This window comes from Triticum aestivum, chromosome 7A (assembly GCF_018294505.1).
Source record: "Triticum aestivum cultivar Chinese Spring chromosome 7A, IWGSC CS RefSeq v2.1, whole genome shotgun sequence".
In the NCBI taxonomy this organism is placed as follows: Eukaryota; Viridiplantae; Streptophyta; class Magnoliopsida; order Poales; family Poaceae; genus Triticum; species Triticum aestivum.
In genome coordinates this window covers 439140354-439146841 of record NC_057812.1, presented here as the reverse complement: position 1 = coordinate 439146841, position 6488 = coordinate 439140354, and positions in this window count along the sequence as shown.

Sequence of the window (6488 nt, the reverse complement as noted above, 5' to 3'; positions counted from 1 at the left end):
TGATGATATTTTTAAAAAAATTATTACTGTTTTTATAAAAATATATATTACTGTTTCATATTCATATACATTTTCTAAAAAATAATAATAATAAAGTGTAGACTACAATTGTTGTTAAACAACAATTATTACTGTTTTTATAAAAAAAAATATTGTTTCATATTCATATTCATTTTTAAAAAAAAACATATTAATGGCGCACCGGTCGGGTGGTGCACCATTGCTATCTAAAAAAGATTTCTAATGGCGCACCACTCGTGGGTGCGCCATTGCTATCAAAAAACATACTTATGGCGCACCGCTAGGTGGTGCGCCATTAGTAATCTTCCCCCTGGCTCCCGATCCCTTCGTCCCTCCCTCTCGTCAGATCCACTTCCCCCCGCTGCCCTGACCCACGCTGCCATCGCCCCCGCACCCCCACCACTGCAGCTCCTGACCTGCCCTCGTCTCCGTCGCCGCCCCCAGTCAGCCCCGGCCCTGCCCCCCATCGCCGTCTTCGAGGAAGGGCTCGGGGAAGCAAGAGACTGAGCAAGAAGGCGTCGCCGCCTCCTCGACGCGCCGCCTCCTCCTCGACGCGCCGCCACCCGCCGCCTCCTCGACGCCGGCGCCCTCCTACGGCATCCTGCCGTTATCCCACAGGTGATTTCTCACCTCTCCCCCCTTCCCCTCCTTCCCCCTAGGCTACCTCCTGCAAGTACCACAGCCCTCTTCCCCCATGTTCTAGGGTTAGCAAAAGTCAGCAAATTGATTTCAGTGTGGATTTGTGGTCTGTATCGGTGGGGGTCGTGCTTCTTCATGTTGATTATTGTGACAATTCTTTCTAAAATTGTGATCTAGTTAAGTGGAGTGCAGGTAGTGTTTTAGCCAAACCTCCCCCCTCTGAACTCATCTATTTACTCATATATATTAAGCAACCAAATCTCTTTGGATGTGTGTGTGTGTGTGTTTGCTGGTTTGCCTTTTTTTGCTTAGTTAATGTGTCTTTCAGTTAGGAGCTACTGTCAAAAACTTGAGCTACTGTCAAAAAATTCAGTTATGGCATCTAGAATTATGTCAGTTTTGTTTTCTAACTAGAAGACCAAAGTGTTAGGAATTCTGTCCAAACTGTAGTTTTCAGTATTCTGTCCAAACTGAAAACTGTTTAAAAGACCATGTGTTTTTGGTCAAAATCTGCATGTAAAACTGAAATAATCAGTCATAAAGAATATCCTCAAGACCATGTGTTTCTTGGATTTCTTGATTGTATTTTGTGCTTGCAGGAGTAAATTTCTTGGAGTAATTTTGTGCTTGCAATGTTTGAGTTCTTAAGCCTTTTTACTGAAAATCAAACAGAAATGTTTTCTTAACTCAGAAGCCTGTTACTGCACCTGTACTGCACATTATAAAGTCTCCTAGTACTTAACCCACCCAAGCTATGAGGCAAAAATTTCAGTTAACTGTTATGGACAATTGTCAATTTTCTGTAATGATGATGGAACATTATAAAGCATTGTACTCCAGTGTATATGAAGGATACAAAAAATTTAGCAACTTCTCTGATTTTATGAAGTTGTTCTTATATGGGTGAAACTTCACTTGTTTTTAGGCTAGTGCAGGGTGTTGCTTTATTCTTTCATCATTTGTAACTATGTCACAAATAAATTGTTCCTTCTTCTGTATTTGACAAATAACAACTTGCAAAGATGATGATCATCTTTTACAGAAAACAATTTATGTAAACACGTCAGTAACTTTGCTAGTTTGCTGGGTTTTGTCTCCGACCATTGTGTCGTGATGAATTTGCAGGTACCCCGAGAGGCCCTTGAGTTTGCCGGAATGTCGATTAACTTCCGTTCCGGCAAATTCGGGTAGTCCATATGTCCTATTTTCGGCAAAGGTCATGCTGAAATTTTCCGTGAATTTTAGCATGACTTTGCTAAAAATAGGACATATGGGGTACTTGCGACTAATGCATGGGCCGGGGTATCTTAGTACTTAGTTAAGTAGGATCAACTGCCCCACCATTCTTGCTGCATTAAACCATAGGTGGTAATAGAGCCAAGTGATTAGGCCCAAATTAGAATTCTCCTTAGCACCGATAAACCCTAGATGATAAACCCAACATAGGTGGCAATAGAGCCAAGTGATTACTGCCAAGTGATTAGGCCCAACCTAGGGTGCCTCGGCATCGATAAACCCTAAATGATGAAAACTTAACTTAGCATTTAGGGTGCCTTGGCGTCGACAAACCCTAAATGATGAAACCTTGGCTTCTATAGAATTGGTGATATAGAAGTGTGATATCAACTCATAGTTATTGCTAATGTCAGCTGCTCATCATCGATAAACCCTAATCTGGAAGAGGAACCACTCATCCTATGTAGTTTTGAATTATGAACGTAGGAAATGTTGTCATCGGACGATGAAAGTCTCCCGGGGGAGTGCGACTGGTGCCACGACGATCGAGGTCTGTGCGACAGGCCTCACCTGGACGATGATCGGCGCTTCAGCATTAAGCTCGAGGAGACCTTCGAAGTTGAAACGGTACGCAGCGACGACAATTGTTTTTTTCATAATTAAGCATGACTTCAACTATTTCAACGTGTAATTTTCATCTTTTACAATTCGAGTATAGCTTATCCCATGCCATGCAAGACGCTATGTCTTGGAGAGGATGGATTTTGAAGACCATGAAATTTCTGAAACAAAGAAAATTCTCCTAAGGACTCATCATGATGTGGACTTTGAAGTAAATCTGTATAATTCTGAGAGCGTAACCCATTTTGGTTGCAAAAATTGGGAAGCATTTTGCAAGATGTATGGTTTTGATGAGGGTATGCTTATCACCATGGATCTTGGTAATCCTGACATCGACCAAGAAAATATGGACATTTGGGTCCTTGTTGATACGCCTCCAGTTCTACCGCTATGTGAGTTTCTCAAACATAGTTATTAGCTAATTTATATTGTTTATTTCAAAATAGTTGACAGCTTATTTCCATTGACAACTTATTTTTATTGTTCAAAGAATGTGCGGGAGATGGTAGACAAAACCCACTACACTGATGGCTCCGAATTAACAACTTACAAGGAGAAAAATCATCTGGTCGGATTTTGTACTGACATTGAGAATTACAATATCTACAATCAAACTCCTCAACATTATGGTCAATACGTGCCACTAGTGCATGTGCTCAACTACGGTAACTACCATGGAGATACACTGGTAAGATTTTTACTATTACGACATCTGTGCATCTTTTTCATACTTCTAAAACTAGTACATCATTGCTAACTATGAAGTTATTACTATGTTTTTCAACAGATAATCCCAGAGAATTGTGTGCTTCATTTGATGTATAAGAAAGGTAGTCTTAATGTTTTGAACATACAGTCAGGTCATCCTACGAATCTCAACTGTCCATACGAGATTTCTAAAAGAAGTGGAGACATGAAAATCAAAGGATGGAAAAAATGTATGGACAGTCGTAAGGAGGTTCTTGGAAGCAAAAGGAAGCGAAGCGCAAGAATTGGAGATAGGATGTTCTCCATTCTCCATAATGGAGAGTCAGGGTCTATATTGTTTTATGCTATTTTACCTTAAATAGGGTATTTAGGTCCTGCCTAATACTGATGATCATGTGCTAAGAACAATTAAGTAGGGTTGGTCCGATGACTATCAAGATGATGATCATATGACTTGTTATTAATAACAAGTAGAAGTTGTATGATGATGATTAGTAGGACTTGTTAGGATTAGTATTACTTCCGACAAACTCGCTACTCGCGGTCTCGAGACTTGTAATGTTCTATCTTTGTTTGGTCTTTTGAATTCGGAGACTAATATGATGAATTGTATTCGGAGACTAATCTTCTATTGTATTCGATGAATATGATGTTGCTGTGTGGTGCTGTCTATATTCTGTCCAATAATATATTTTGTAACATGTGCAAAAATCAGAAAAGTAAACAAATAAAACCTAATATTCATACTAATGGCGCATCACCCCACAGTGCGCCATTAGTATGCCAAAGCATATGGGTAAATATGGCCCCTAGGAGGCATACTAATGGCGCATGTTGGTCTATACTAATGGCGCACGGCGTGGTGCGCCATTAGTTAGTATATAATACTAGTGGCGTGGTACTAGTGGCGCACCAGTAGTGCGCCATTAGTAGGCAAAAGTGGTGCGCCACTAGTAGGCCTTTTCCTAGTAGTGTATGGTCTCCTTTGCTTGTCAGTCATACCTCTCCTTATGCACATGGTTGCTGTGTCGTTGAGATTCTTGTCGTATATCTCTCGTGGTGTAAGATTATTCGGGTCAACAGCTTGGTAACCATACTCCAAGATCTCCAACATCTCATCATTTCCATATCGAAGATGATCTTGCATAGCAACTCTCCACAAAGCAAAATCGGTAGTGTCATCAAGTAAAGGAGGTTTGCCTTGAGGGTTATACTTTGGTTTCTCTATTAGGGGTCTTGCATAAAGCTAAGGAACACTAGAGTGTTCATTACTAGGAGGTTGTTGGCCAAGTGAAGGAGTAGACATAGTTGGCCTCGAGGTCATACCACCTAAAAGTGGTGCAAGCATCATGGTTAATGTGGCTAGTCTCATTTGGACCAAGGCCTCAAGAGAAGCATCATGCTCCTCCTTTTGCTTAGTAATGGCCCGTTCCGGATCCTCAGAAGTAAAGGACTTGGTTTCCGTAGAAGCCTTGCCCTTATCCTTCGAATCTGTAATAAGGGGAGTCCCATCAGGGTTCATCTCGCTCTAGGGAGGTTAAGCCACAAGAATAGAGCATGAGGCTCCGATACCAATTGAAAGGATCGATATGGACCTAGAAGGGGGTGAATAGGTACGATTACAAATTTTAATTGTTACTTAGAAATTTTAGGCAATAATGCGGAATATGAAGGTGAGCCTAACAAATGCAAGTAAGATGCTAAGAGTTAAGCAAAGTAAACAAGTAACACAAGTTTGTGAGTAAGCAAGCACAATAAGATATAAGTAAAGACTAAGAGACAAGTAACCACAAGTGGGAAGTTAGGGTTAGGGATAACCGCAACTCCGAGAGGCGAGGATGTATGCCGATGTTCACTTCCTTGGAGGGAAGCTACGTCACCGTTAGAGAGGTGGATGTTACCACGAAGGCACACCAATGCCATGAAGGCTCACCCTATTCTCCCTTTGAGACAACACCGCGAAGGCGTTTCTCAACCACTAGTGGTGGACCTTGGTGTGGTCTCCAAATCCTCCACAAACTTTCTGGGGGTAATCACAATGATCGATTCCTCTCCGAAAGACTCCTACCGCCCAGGAGTCTCCAACCTCCAAGAGTAACAAGAAAAATGGGAAAAAGCTCAAGACTTGCTCGAATTCCTTTGGTGGCAAGAGGGCGAAGGAGTGGGTCTATCACTTGAGTGGACAACTTCTCTCAAATGCTCTCAAATCCCTTGGGGATCTAAGATTTGTTGTAGGAGTGAGAGAGAGAGAGAGAGAGAGTGAAAAGTGTTCTTGAGGATGTTCTAAGTGAATGGTCAACCTCTCACGGGATAGGAGAGGGGTATTTATAGTATCCCACAATAAGTGGCCATTAGAGGCACTTGGGGGCAGCAGCTGTCGGACGTCCGAGGCCTCGGCAGACACCGGACATCCGACAGGGACCGGGCGTCCGACGTTTTGGGTCGGTAGAGAAGGTACCGGGCGTCCAGTGGAGACCGGACATCCGATGTTTTGGTTCTGTTTAACGGAGAACCGTACGTCCGGTGGAAACCAGAAATCCGAGGTTTTGGCTTTGTAAAGGAGATGCCGGACATCCGTTAGACACCGGATATCCGACGATATGGCTTTGTATAGGAAGTACCGGACGTCAGACATATGTTGGTCGTCCGACAGAGACAGGGAATAGAAGATTGTTTTAAAAATCATTTGAGCAAGACTTTCACGAGACCCCGTGTCCCCCTCTTAATAGTGCGGGATCCCTATACTCAAGAACAAACATATAGGGCCTAAGCCAGTAGACTTGTTTCTTCGTTCTTGAGGAAGATAGTCATAGTCCACACACATGATCCCGAGGGGACTAAACCTGAGATATACTTGACAAACTCTATTAGTCCCCTATGAGTATATTGTCATCAACATCAAAATATGATTAAGGGCATGATTGCACTTTCAATATTTCCAACAGTTCACTCGATAAATATATTTGTGTATGTGTAGGAGTCAATATGGATGCCCTGATCTCGGTATTGATAATTGATCCAAAGGTGTTCCAGGTCATGTTTGCATATTACGAACCTGCAGCATCACACACTTAATGATTAGTGGTTAGAGAACTAGAAATAAAGTATAATGAGAGAATAGATTCTGGAAGTGTTTGGGATGATCCCAAAAGTGTTCTGAGAGGTCTTGAAAGTGCCTAGAATGTTGTGGAAGGTGACGGAAGCTTCCAAAAGGGTCCGAAAGATTTCAAAAGCTTCTAGAATGTTCTGGAAAGTTACTAGTG